The 12,864-nt window shown below is 41.9% G+C and overlaps 1 long non-coding RNA gene across 4 annotated transcripts in view; it reads left to right on the top strand.

Moving 5' to 3' along the window:
- The window catches only part of LOC141567926 (uncharacterized), a 316,152-nt gene that overhangs the window by 252,895 nt on the left and 50,393 nt on the right, over nucleotides 1-12,864 (top strand). For all 4 annotated transcript variants that reach the window (XR_012490914.1, XR_012490915.1, XR_012490913.1 and 1 more), the window contains one exon: nucleotides 556-699. This is a non-coding gene — a long non-coding RNA (uncharacterized LOC141567926). The remainder of the gene's footprint in view (nucleotides 1-555; nucleotides 700-12,864) is intronic.

The following is a 12,864-nucleotide window of genomic DNA, read 5'->3' as shown; positions in this document are numbered from 1 at the left end:
ATTACCTGAGAACAAGTGTCCAGAATGAGTGTCAGTATTCTGGCTTCAGAGTGCTGTGGGTCACTGGGGAGGAGGAGGGGTGTGTGACAAGCCCTCCACTTCAGAAAGGGAGGATTGGGTTGGATGTAAGGCTGTCGGGAGGGTGGGTGGGGGAGAAGCTGAACTGGTCCCTTTCCTGCTTGCCCCCCATCCAGCCCTGTGGTGAGCTGTAGGAAGGTGGTGTAGAGAGAAAGACAAGTGAGGGGGTAAATCCCTGTGGATGCTGTCATGTAGTGTAAAGAGCGGGTGCAGAAATAAAATATACAAGAGAGTTGGCGGTCTCTGCCCTCTACAGTGAGAACGGGGAAAACTGAGTAAAGCAAATCAAAACTCTAAAGTCTGGCAAAGAAAATGGTGCCAACTGGATTTCCCTACCTGGAAACGCACTGTATCACCAGGAAATCCATTGCTTGCAATGGCTCAGGGAAAATGCTAAGCAAGGTCCTTGCAAAGAGTGGGGTTGCACAAGAAGCGTTGCTGGCTTATTGAGGGCGCTCGTTGTTATATCTCATGTAGATAATAAAGGGAGAGGTAAACACGAGCCCTCTGAACACAAAGGCCTGGCTCACGTTTCTGAAATCGGCTCTTCCTTTCTCCAGCAACATCTAGGATGGTCATGATTTCTCTTCTCATGATCAGATTTGGCAGCAACCGGACAAAGTAAAGGATCTTTATTCTTCTACTTACTGTGTGTCTATGAGGAAATCACTCAACTCTGTGAGCCTTGGTTTCTTGTCTACAATGGAAACAAAATACCTACTGCACAGAATTGTTTTGAGGATATGACATGTTCCAAACTACAAAGCATAATAGAAAAATAGTGAATTATTACCATGACCGTGTTTCCCCAAAAATAAGACCTAGCCGGTCCATCAGCTCTAATGCGTCTTTTGGAGCAAAAATTAAAATAAGACCCGGTCTTACATAATATAATGTAAAATATAATATAATATAATACTGAGTCTTATATTGATTTTTGCTCCAAAAGATGCATTAGATCTGATGGTACGGCTAGGTCTTATTTTCAGGGAAACACAGTGTGATATTTATAGTAACAAAGAGCTAAACCTATTTCTTTGGATTGTGTGGAATTTCCAAGTTTAGAAGGGATCTAAAGTTCAGCTAGTCTAATTTGTCTGCCAGTTCTAATCTCTTGACCATTTCATTGTAAAGTGATTGCCCACCCTTTCCTTGAAACTTCAGGAAGATTTTTCTGTCTTCCGAGGAAACATGAGCCATATTTGGACGCTCTAATATTTCACACTCTAATTATCTAGTGAAGTAGAAATCTTTAACTTCTACCCTTTAGCACTAGTTCTGCCTTCTAGAACCTCAGCCCCCCTTCCAATATGGTAGCCATTTACATATTTCAACATAGGTCTTTGCCTTGCTCCTAAATCTACACAAGATAATGCTAACCTGAGGGTTGGCCCTCAGGACGCATTCCAGCAGCCAGAACTAGGGATTCCATGTTCCTTTTCTCTACATATGCTAACTTGTCCTGCTGCTACTCACTTTAACTTTTATAAGAAAGGTTCTACAGGTAGATTAGATTCATGTTCAGAAATATTCATTTCCTCCCCATAACCCCCATGGGAGGACTATAATTCCCCACTCCATTTATGGTGAACTTGGATGCATGAGTTGTTTTGGCCAATAGGATATCAGCAGCCATGAAGCAGTAGAGTCTTGAAAAGTGTCTTCTTGCTTGAGCTTATGCTCTTGACCTCCTGCCATTCCCATGAGGAGAGTATGCCCAGGACAGACTGTTCATCCCAGGAGGAGAATGAAAGTCACGGGGAGCACAGCTGCACCACCCCAGCCAAGGCCAGCCCAGATCAGCAACCCCAGACAGCTGTAGATACATGAGCGAGCCCACTTAAGACCAACAGTACGGCACTGCCAACCAGCACACTTGTGAGCTAAATAAATGCTTCTTTGTATGTTCCTGAGGTATGGTGGCTGTTTTATATGCAGTAATGTTGTGGCCGTAGTTATTCAAAATAACCAGTGAACTGAGATATAAACTACTGACAAGATTTCAGGTTTTCCTCCTCTGAAAAATGTCGGAAGGCAATACTTCTATTTGTTCAAGAAATATTGAAGTGAGTACAGTATGCCAGGTACCCAACAGTAGTTCATTTTGTCTCGTGTAGGGGACACGTCTCTCAAGAAGTCTACTTACAACAGTATAGAATTAGACCAGAGCCCAATTACCCTATCTTAAAGTTATTCCACTCAAAGCATAACACGATCTGTTACACGTGCGGGACTCGTACTGGTCCCTCCCCTTTGATCTCTGGACATTTCTCTCTCGTGGACTCTGAGCATCACTTTGTTCCCCTGGTTCCCAGGGCTGGTTGACCTGAGCATCCTGGAAAAGCCCCACAATGAGTGATGAGGTGGAATTTTATTAGGTGGAAAGCTCGTCCCTTCCCTTTTTGATAAAGTGCCCCAAACTCCTCTTGCTGTCTTTTCTCCATTCTTCAGTAGTTGTTCCAGACAAATCCCATATTATATGGCCTTCTGGATTGTGGCGGAGAGGACGGGAGCCAATCAGGACTAGTGTTCCCTTAGCTTGATTCCCTCAGGATGGGGTTCACCATGGATTGCAGGATACCGGCACTCAGCTCTCCAAAGGCTGGGGCTACAACTGCACAGAAGAGGGTGCTCTTGTGTAAAGCTGGGGCTGGCTTCCTGGGAGGAGGTGAAGTCTCCTTGCTCGTTTGCCGAGGGGATGATTCATTGCTTATGGAACCTGGGAAATGTAGTCTGCATTCATGCACATGGATTCTGCAACCACAGATAAAAATCCCCAAACTACAAAAATGTCAGGAAACTCATTTGGGTTTAGGCTGCACATTTGGGTTTAGGCTACTGCTCTGATATGATGTCACCAACGTTTATCTGCATCCTCCCCTTTGGCTCCAACTGCCAGGCCCTCTAAATGAAAATTATCAAGGAATAAGGACAAAAATATGTCCTTTTTCTTCTTTGGAGTATTCAAATCGCATTCACCAGTTGGGAAGGAACTACTTATCCATTAATTCATTTATTAAGGGCCGGGTATTCAGGTTTTTAATGCTTTTAGGAAAAAAATTCCAGGCTTCTTCCCTACCAACCAGAACCAAGCGATCTGGTTCCTACTTCTCTCTCCGTATAATCTCATGCTAACTACCTTCTTTTTGGCTCTTTTCAGCCTCATACTTCCATATTTCTTTTGCTCTTGTATTTCATCCTATTTGAATTATTTTCTTTTTCTGGATGTTATTAGGCCTGCTTTTTTCTCATTCTGCAGAGCTCAGCACATGTGTCATATTTTCAGAGAGACTTTCCCTAAACCCATATGTCAGTCATGGTTCTCCAGAGAACCAATAGATAGACAGACAGACAGACAGACAGACAGACAGATAGATAGATAGATAATAGATAGAGATGAAGATATATGGATATAAATTTATTGTAAGGAATTGGCTTATGTGATTATGGAGACTGAGAGGTCCCAGATCTGCAGTTGGCCAGCTGACCCAGGAGAGCTGATGATGTAGGTTCCAGTCTGAGTCTGAGTCCAAAGGCAGGAGAAGACTAAGGTCCCAGCTCAAAGGCAGTCAAGCAGAATCTTTCCCTTCCACAGTTTTTTTGTTCTTTTCAGGCCCTTCCACTGATTGGATGAGACCCACCCACACTGGGGAGGGCAATCTGCTTTACTCAGCCTGTTGATTCAAATGTTGCTCTCATCCAGAAACACTCACATAAACACACCCAGAATAATTTCTAGCCAAGTATCTGGACAGCCCGTGGGTCCAGTCAAATTCACACATAAAATCAACCATCACAGTCCACGTTTCAATTGTCCTTCCCTCATTGGTATCGCATCACCCTGTTTATCCTCTTCTGAGTGTTTATCGCAACGTGTACATCTTGTTTATTTATGTGTCACGTTTACTGTCGGCCTCTCTTTGTACAATGTGAGCTCCATGAAGGCAGGGAGAGAGAGACTGTTGTGTTTGTTTCTCTGTCCCCTGAGCCCCAAAGAGTTCTGGGAACCCAGTGAACACTTAATATGTATTTTTGAATGATATAAGTATGAATAAAAAAATAAAAGAATTGTACGATGAAATAAGAATTATCAAAAGGCAATATTAACAGAAGGTTATAAAAAATATGGAAGAGCAGAAGTCTAATTCTTTTTGGAAGAGTCAGGAAAGGCTTTCAAATGCGGAGGCATTTGAGCTGGGTCAATGAGGCAGAGGAGGAGGCGAAGAATGGAAGCAAGATTTGCAGGACGACCAAACAGTGCACGCTAAGGTCCAGGGGTGAAAAGGATTAATGCATTTACTGAAATGGTAAGAAAGTCAGGGCATCCAGGGCTCAGAGCAGATCAAGAATGGTCTTATATGCAGCTAATGATTCAGACTCGACTGGGCAGAAACTGGGAAGTCAGCAGAGGATGGAGTTTTGAACAGTAATATTCAAAACCTGCTGAATGTTTTGAATTCAACAAAACATTATCTACTCTGCTTCACAGTGGGTAAGAATGGGGAGAAACTGATGCCCAGGGACTACACAGTTGGCTGACAAGGGAGGAATGCTTTGTGAGGGTGGATGTGGCTGGAAAGAAGCTATTCGAGCAACTGAGCAGTTCAAGCAAAACAAGAGAGGAGAAAGTAAATTTGGGGGCACTTCTGGAGTAGAATTTATGACCTGGGGAATAAATAGATATAAGATGATGGGGGTGAAAAACAAGAAAGTTGAGAATGACTTCTTTGGGAATTAGACGGAGGGACTAGAGCAATAACGGATTCGGGAGAAGAATTTGAGGGAGACTGTTTCCTCCAGGGGGAAACTGTTCAATCACCTACTTTCCTGGATGCCCTACAGTCAGCCCCTCAATATTCAATATTCAAGTGGTGGGACTTCTCTTTATAACAATATTAACCAACTAGGTCCGTAGGGAGAAGCTATACTGCTGAGTTCCAAATCTTTTCACATTTCAAAACAAATCTCTTCTTTAGAAGAAGCACCCGAGAATGTATCCCAATTATTATCCTCATCCATCATCATTTTCTTCTTCCCTTTTATCTAAAGGAGCAGCAGCTCTTATTACTGAGCACTTATTGTAATAATATCCACTCTTGATTGAGCACTTACTATGTCCCAGGATTCTTCTAAGTCTTCTCCACATGTTAACTCAATTAAAGCCCACACACACCTAAGTGAAACACATGACTATCCACTTGTCACAGCAGAAAGAACAAACATAGTGAGGGGAGTGAGTTGCCTAGGAAAGCATTGTAATCAGATACTGTGGAAGTACTCTACGTGTGTTAGTGTCTTTCTGCTCCCCAAGGTATTTGGAGCACCACGATTATTCCTTTTTCATAGGAACAAGGACCACAAGGTTTGAGGTTACATCAATTTCCCCAAACCATCCAGCCCACAAATGCCAGAGCTGATATTTGAAACGACCATTTTTTAAGCCAGGCCACAAAGAGGGGATGTGATGTAAGTGCCTATTAGCTTTTTGATTGTAATATAAGTGCCTGACAATTAGCGTTTTGATTGCCCTGGGATCCATTGCAACGATAGCCATCTCCAATAAACACATTGCCAGCTACACAACTAGGTAAAGAGCCAGGCTGCCCCACCCATAAAGTTCCCCTTCTAGGAAGCCCTGGGTGCCCTAAATAACTAACCACTTGAATTTCCCTCCCCGTGCTTTAATATCCACTTTTATGTTTTAAATTCACCAATGAAGGGTGAACTCATAAATCCCAAGACACCCCACCTCAACCCCAATAAAGTCACAGGCCCCCCTTAAAACCACCACAGAACAAAAGGAAGAGGGATCTAGCATCAAGGTCAAGAGCAAAAGCGTTGGGATCACTTTGAATCTGGGTTTCAATCTTTGCTTATTAGCGGTGGAAGCCTGAGCGATTACCAAACTGTTCTGAACTTCTGTTTCCTAACCTGTAAAAAGAGATAAAAATACCAACCTGCTAGATTTGCCAAAAGGATTAAGTAAGACCAAGTGTGTAAAGTACTTGGCACAGTGTCTGCCACGTGGTGGGTGAGTGACAAGTGGTAGCTATTGTTACTCTGGGAGAGATGGACGATACGATTTCTTCAGCTCTTGGTCCCTCTAAAATGCTATTGAAGTCGCTTGTCTGGCAACTCAGGCAAGGTGGTGGGTTCTTCTGGGAGTAGCTGCAGGAAGGAGACATAATTGTTCTCACTGCGTTCTTCTTCACTACCTCTCTCACCCCAGCCACCTAGCGCCCCCAGCCCTGGTTCTTTGACTATTTCTTGTAAGCTTCCTCCTGTTGCCGAACTTGTATACCCAGGCTTTGAAAGGCCCAAACTCCAAACGTCAGAGTTTGGAGTCAGGAAAGGTGTGTTGATGGAGAAAGCGCCAACTGAGAAGATGGGAGACCAAGTGGTGCCTCAAATGTACCTCACTCTCTGGACTAGGTTAAAGGTTTTAAGGGGTTGGGGGAACAAGTACAGAGATGTGCAGGTGGCGCAAGTTTTAAATGGCAGACCTTGGAACTTGGCCATTTATGGGAAAGGGACATCAACCCCGGATCTTCCTGGACAATGGACCCTTGGCTTCTGAAAGGGTTCCAGTGTTCACGTTCTGGTTCTGTCCCGTCCTTTGGTCCTTGTGTGGGGGTGGGAGTGGGGGTGGGGGTGGGAGGGAAGATGAGACTTTGGTGCCAGGTGTACTGGAGGTCAAAGTTCTCTCCTCTGCTCACGCTTTGACTGCATGACTCGCAGTTTTGGTCTGTTGTCTCTGAAAAGCAACTCAGTATCTCATTAAACAGGACAGGACAATTTAGAGCTGGTTCTGCGATTACACTCCTGAGCGTCAGCTTCTGTGGGACATTCTTCATGGAGCATCTTGGGCTGGGCTGGTGCCTCTTCTTGATGATTCCATAATGCCCCGAGCATATCTTCATCATTACCTTATTGGATTATTTGTAATTGTTTGTTCATATCAGAAGATTCGGGCAAAGATTGTGATTTATCTTTATAGCTCTATTATTGGTAGTTTGGCTAGAGTATCCCCAGCACTCAAAAACGTTTACTACAGTGAATGAATGAATGAATGAATGAATGAATGAATGACCCAACCATTTCTATCCAACAGAGTTTTTCTGAAACAAAACAATGTCAGCCCTTTTTTATATGCTACTAGAACCTTACAGTTGCTCTTACCCGTTAGTTAATGCGTCCTGGTCCTTTAATTTGAGAACTAATGCTGTATCTGGATTTGAAAAAGTCCATCTTCAGAGACATATTTCTGACTTTGGTTATTGGCTATCCAACCACCCTCCCTGCTCTTATGCCCTGAATGATTTTCAGCACCGCTATGCAATTTCTGAATGCAGTGCCCCGGTAAGCCCGTTCACACAGTTGGCATAGAAAACGTCGTGTTTCTTCATACAACTGGCTCAGTGAACAAGGACGAGAAATTGAGTTATTTATTTGATGACTCAGACCTTGATTACTAAATTGGAATTTGCTTCTGTACCTTGAGGGAGTAAAGAAAGAAATCCAATAGATTAAATGAGACTGCTATGTCTGTCTCTGTGCCTCTGCCGGGAGCATTGTGCATGAAATAATTAAGTTCCCAGGAGAGCAAAACTGCCCATGAAATAAAAAATAGAGACTTATCATCCATAGCAAGTGGCTCAGTGCTGGACCCACCAAAACGTTTCATGTCAACAGCTGTATTTTTCTGATCTAGAAATATCACAAACGTTCACACCCGATTGAGAGGACAGTTCTGTGATTATTTTGTGGTACACACCTCTCACCTGATATCGTTGCAATGTGTGTTTTACCTTTGGGAACACCAGGTAGCAAGGGATTCGTGAAACACCTAACACATTGGGTGGTAAATGTGTTTCCATCACTGGGAAGGATGCTGTCAGAAACAATATATGCTCTTGGAATTTTGTTGATGGATAACATATCCTCTCACTTCTATCAGAGGAATGTCTGAAGTATGTGTGGAAAGGGACAATCCATTTTCCCTCCTGTTCGTCTCCTGAAATGTTCTAGAAATTTCCCTGCCTGGAACATGCCCAGGAACTCCAAAGGCATTAGCACATGGCATTTGAGGCAATTGTATTTATTAACTATCAATAATCGGGTGGCTAAACTTCTGTTGATGTGATGATTTAGGAAGGAAGGACTGTGCAAACCTTAAACCCATGTGGCCCATTCCACTCGTACATCTCATGCTCAAATCTTAGGGCCGTTCAGAAAAGATTGCCTTACTGTCTTACATTTAGTTCGGACATAGCAGCTCTCATGAGCAATCTTTCCTTAATTCTTCAGTCTCTTAAAAAAAAAAATGATTTTCAACACCAATGAACTAGAATCAGCCCATGTCGTAAGTGTCGCCTTCTTGCATCTGTTGTTTTTGGCGTTCGATAACTGTAAAAAATCCCAGCTAGGTACACAGGTTTGTTTCTTCCTCATAGAGGAGTGGTATTAAGTAGATTCATTTATTCATAATTGTTCTTTAAAAATGCAAATATTTATTGAACATCGACTGTGAGGCAAGCAAGGTGTGTAGACTCTGATTTTCTGCATTGTAAAGAGATATCCCAAGGCTACTCTCCTTCCTGGTATGAAAATGCCACCTCTTCCTTGTGCTGCCAGGCCCGCCCCTTGTCACTGCCTTGTGTCACTCAGTGAAGGACACAGGCTTTGAGCACAAGGGGAGTCCTCCTGGCTCCAGGGCCACAGAAACCCCACAGCACACACCAGAGAGAAGGGGGGCATGTAGTGCTCTCCGCTGAGGTAGCGTCCCTCTATCTAAAGACCCAGCTGCAAAGCATTGGCTCACCCATGACTAGTGGCCCTGCATCAGTTTCACACACTGTCAACCAGCCCTTCATGCAGAGCCCTTCATGTCACCCTGGGGCTTTGAGAGACAATGATGTCGTCCTCATTTGCTTTCAGGCAAGCTTGAAAAGACCCATTTTGTTCTCCTTTAATTTCTACCCGAAAAACAAAAGCAACCAAAAATACTAACCAAAAATCCATTGGTCAGAAACAGCCCGGGAACACACCCTTTCCTTTCTTACCAAACGAAGTGTTGTGCTTTCCAAGCCAATTCGATTGATTTAAAAATTGCTTTTAGACTCTTTCTAGAATTTTTCTTTTCAAGGTACAGAAGTCACTTGTGCTGTGTTGACGGTTGCCGTAAATTAAATAATATAACAAAAATAAGGAATTTGTGTTAAAGTTTATCCTTTCACACTTACTTTTTTTAGTCTCCTGCCATGCACATATACCCACAATCTTACACACGTTTATATTTTCTTTAAAAAACTTTTTTTGCGCCAAAGACTTTTTTCCAAAAGAAAAAAATGCTGCAATAAATATTTCTGAATTTTTATTTAATTTAAATAAGAGTAGAGGAGATATAGAAACAAAAATATATTAAACACATACTGTGTCCAAAAAAGAAAGTCTTTACTTACATTATTTATTGAATTTTTACAATTACCCTCTAGGGTAAATTTATTGACCTCCATTTACAGGTAAATATACAGAGAAGTAAGAGACTTCCATAAAATTACCCAGCTGGTAAAAGATAGAGCTGGGACTTGACACCCACTCTTTCCAACTTTTCCTTCCTTCCTTCCTTCCTTCCTTCCTTCCTTCCTTCCTTCCTTCCTTTCCAACTTTTTCCTTCCTTCCTTCCTTCCTTCCTTCCTTCCTTCCTTCCTTCCTTCCTTCCTTCCTTCCTTTGTTTCTTTCTTTCTTTCTTTCTTTCTTTCTTTCTTTCTTTCTTTCTTTCTTTCTTTCTTTCTTTCTTTCTTTCTTTCTTTCTTTCTTTTTTAACTCTATGTTCATTCTGCCAAGGACAGAAAAAATAATGTCCTGGACATTATCTTCTTGAAGTGGCTATTAAGTAAGGGCAGTTCTTTGTCACACTGACTGACTGCTATGTGTGGGGAAGGTGTAGGGTGGGGAGAATTACAGGCATTTAGTGGATGAAACGCAGGTAAACTAAGCACAATCCCACACAATAGAGAATTGCCCAGTCCCCAGTGAGAACAGCAACTCTTCAAGAAACATTACACTTCAGATTTACTGCTATGAGAAAAATATGGAAATGCACAGAATTATACTGTAAAGCCAACTACATGCTAAATAAAAATACTTTTTAAAGTACTTTTTAAATACTGTGGGAACCCAGAGGAAGTGGAGACTAAACCCAGCTTTCTGACGCTCATGGAAGCCTTGCTACATCCAAGGTGATTCTGGTGGTTGACATCCAGCCAAGAGAAGAAGAGAGAGGAAGAGGACCGTGTGCTGGGAGTCTGGATGAGCCCGTCCTGGAGAGAGCCCACATCACTTCCACTCACACGCCATTGGCCAGAACTCAGCCAGGGGGCCGCATCTGCCCCTCTGAGCCTGGCTGGGAAATGGGCTCCAGCTGTGTGCCCAGGAGGGACCAGGTTTGAAGAAGATCTAGCCAGCTTCTCACAGAGGCACCAAAACGCATTGAGAAGCAGCATTTATCTTCTCTTTGAAGTCTGTGCCCTCTGATTCTATGTGGTATCCAGTCTCCAATCCAGAACCTGGAATGCTTCTCCTTTGAATGCTGCGTCATACCAGTCACCAAGTCCGTTTGTGTCCTCAGTCCTTAACAAACATTTGCTGGCTATCCACCATGTTCCCAGCCACTGGGCTAGGCACGGGGGACACAATGGTGAAAAAGACACAATCTTGGCTCTTAAGATGCTCACAGTCTAGTGTGAAAAACAAGACGTAACTATGAGTCAGTGATAAAGCAACAGGCAAAGGCCATGAAAGAAAAATACAGTCATGGAGATCTTTCCAAATGTGAGATCATGCCACTCGCCTGCTTAAAAGTCTCCAACTTCTTCTGTTAGAAAAATTTGTAAAAGAATTTGAAAAGGCAAAGAAATTACTGGGTGTCTTTTGTGGACAATTGGGTGGACTCTAGTGGGCCCTTCAGAATTATCTATTTTACAAGGTTTGAGACTAAAAATTGGATAATACAAATGGCTATTTTCTTACAGAAATGCATTTTTTTTGTTTGTTTGTGGAAACACAATACAATTGATTTCCATCCTGTAGAAAATATAATTCTAAACATTGCATGGTATTGCCCTATAGTTATTAATTGTTTTGTTTCTAAGAGCAAATTTATTTCAGCATTCCTGATTTTGTGTGTGTATGCACGCACATATGTGTGTGTGTGTGTGTGTGTGTGTATTTAATAGATATAATATATTAGTGAACTAAATAAAATCAGTGATATTTGTAGGAGGGTCATAATTTCAAATCCCTTTTCTGTCCCATCTTCTGTCACTCCTGGGTCCTTTCGTACTAACACCAATCGCTCCTTTCACCACCCTGAGTTTCTGAGCATTCTGCTCTGTACAGGAAACCTTCTCTTCTAAATGGTGTAAATCTCTATTGTCATTCTAGATGAACCTTCTGCATTACCCTGTGGCTACCTTCCTTTACATTTCCAAGGGTGTTGTTGTGGTTGTTAATGTGTCTGTAGTCATTCTTACTTATATTGAAATTTATCTGTTTGTGACTTTGTCTCCTCCCGTAGACTGTGGGATCCCTGAGGACAGGGATTGTGTCTTATTTATTATCATCTCCTCAGCACTTGGAAAAACACTTGCTAAATTTAAATGTTTGATCAATGTTTTGATAAATTTAAAAAGTGATGGGACAGATGCTATTTCCATTGAACCTTGAAAAACAATTAGAAGGTAAACAAAATAGAATAGGGTAAAGGACTTTCCTCCAGTAGTGAGCAGAGAGGCATGGGAGAACCAAAGCATAAGGGGGAAATAAATGTTCGAGGCAGCATAAAAAGAAAAACAACCGACTGTGGTGTGGTCACCACATTTAAACTGATTTAAAATATCAAAATATAATGACTAGAAAAACAAAGTTGCAAAAGGACATGTATATATGTAAATACTATATTTTATTTATGAATATATCTCTATATAGGAAAACAAGACGTAACTTTTTTAGAAACATTCATAAGAGTGATATATACCAACCTCAGAATAATGGTTTTCTCTCTGAGTGGGAGAGAGAAAAGCAATGGAAAATGAAGTTTTGAGTTGTAGCTGATATTTTATTTCCTTTACAAAAAAAGAGAAGAGCCTATGAAGCTAATATAACCAAATTTTAAAATCTATTAAATCCTCAGGATGAATGTCTGAGTTCATGCTATATTATTTGCTGAGTGTTTGCAATAAATCATATCTTAACTAAAACAAGAAAAACATACGCATTGGTTATTTTTAAGCAAATACAGGAAACAGAAAAAAGACTTGGAAGCCTAGAGTTGCTACTGTGGATTAAGAGAAACTGAAAAAATGCAATTCTTTCTGAAGACCAGCTTTGCCTCGTCCACAATTTCGCTAAAAGCTGTTGATGCCAACAAAAGATCACAGGCATTCTCCGAGCTCAAGACAGCCTGTTGACTTATCACAAAACTCAGCTGTACCTACCAAGCTCCAGGATGCTCCAGGGTCCCCGAGTAAGAGGTTGGAGAAAGGTTGCCTCTTATCTTGCTTCAGAGCTCTGAAGTTGAAAGATAGGATTATTGGAGTCTGGTACAAAATTGCCGGCTCAGGGTCCTGGCTTTTTTGTGACCTAGACAAGAAAGGAACAACCAAGTATTTTTCTATAGATCAGAGAAAGCGATCGCTCCACATTGTCCTGTGTTGTGAGTGCAGAAAGTCCCTGAAAGGCTCACCAGAAACTGTGCCCCTATAAAGATAATAATACAAACAACGG

This window comes from Rhinolophus sinicus, linkage group LG12, assembly GCF_036562045.2.
Source record: "Rhinolophus sinicus isolate RSC01 linkage group LG12, ASM3656204v1, whole genome shotgun sequence".
Classification (NCBI taxonomy): domain Eukaryota; kingdom Metazoa; phylum Chordata; class Mammalia; order Chiroptera; family Rhinolophidae; genus Rhinolophus; species Rhinolophus sinicus.
The sequence above is the reverse complement of the archived record's forward strand: the minus strand, read 5'-3'. Positions and strand labels throughout refer to the sequence as shown.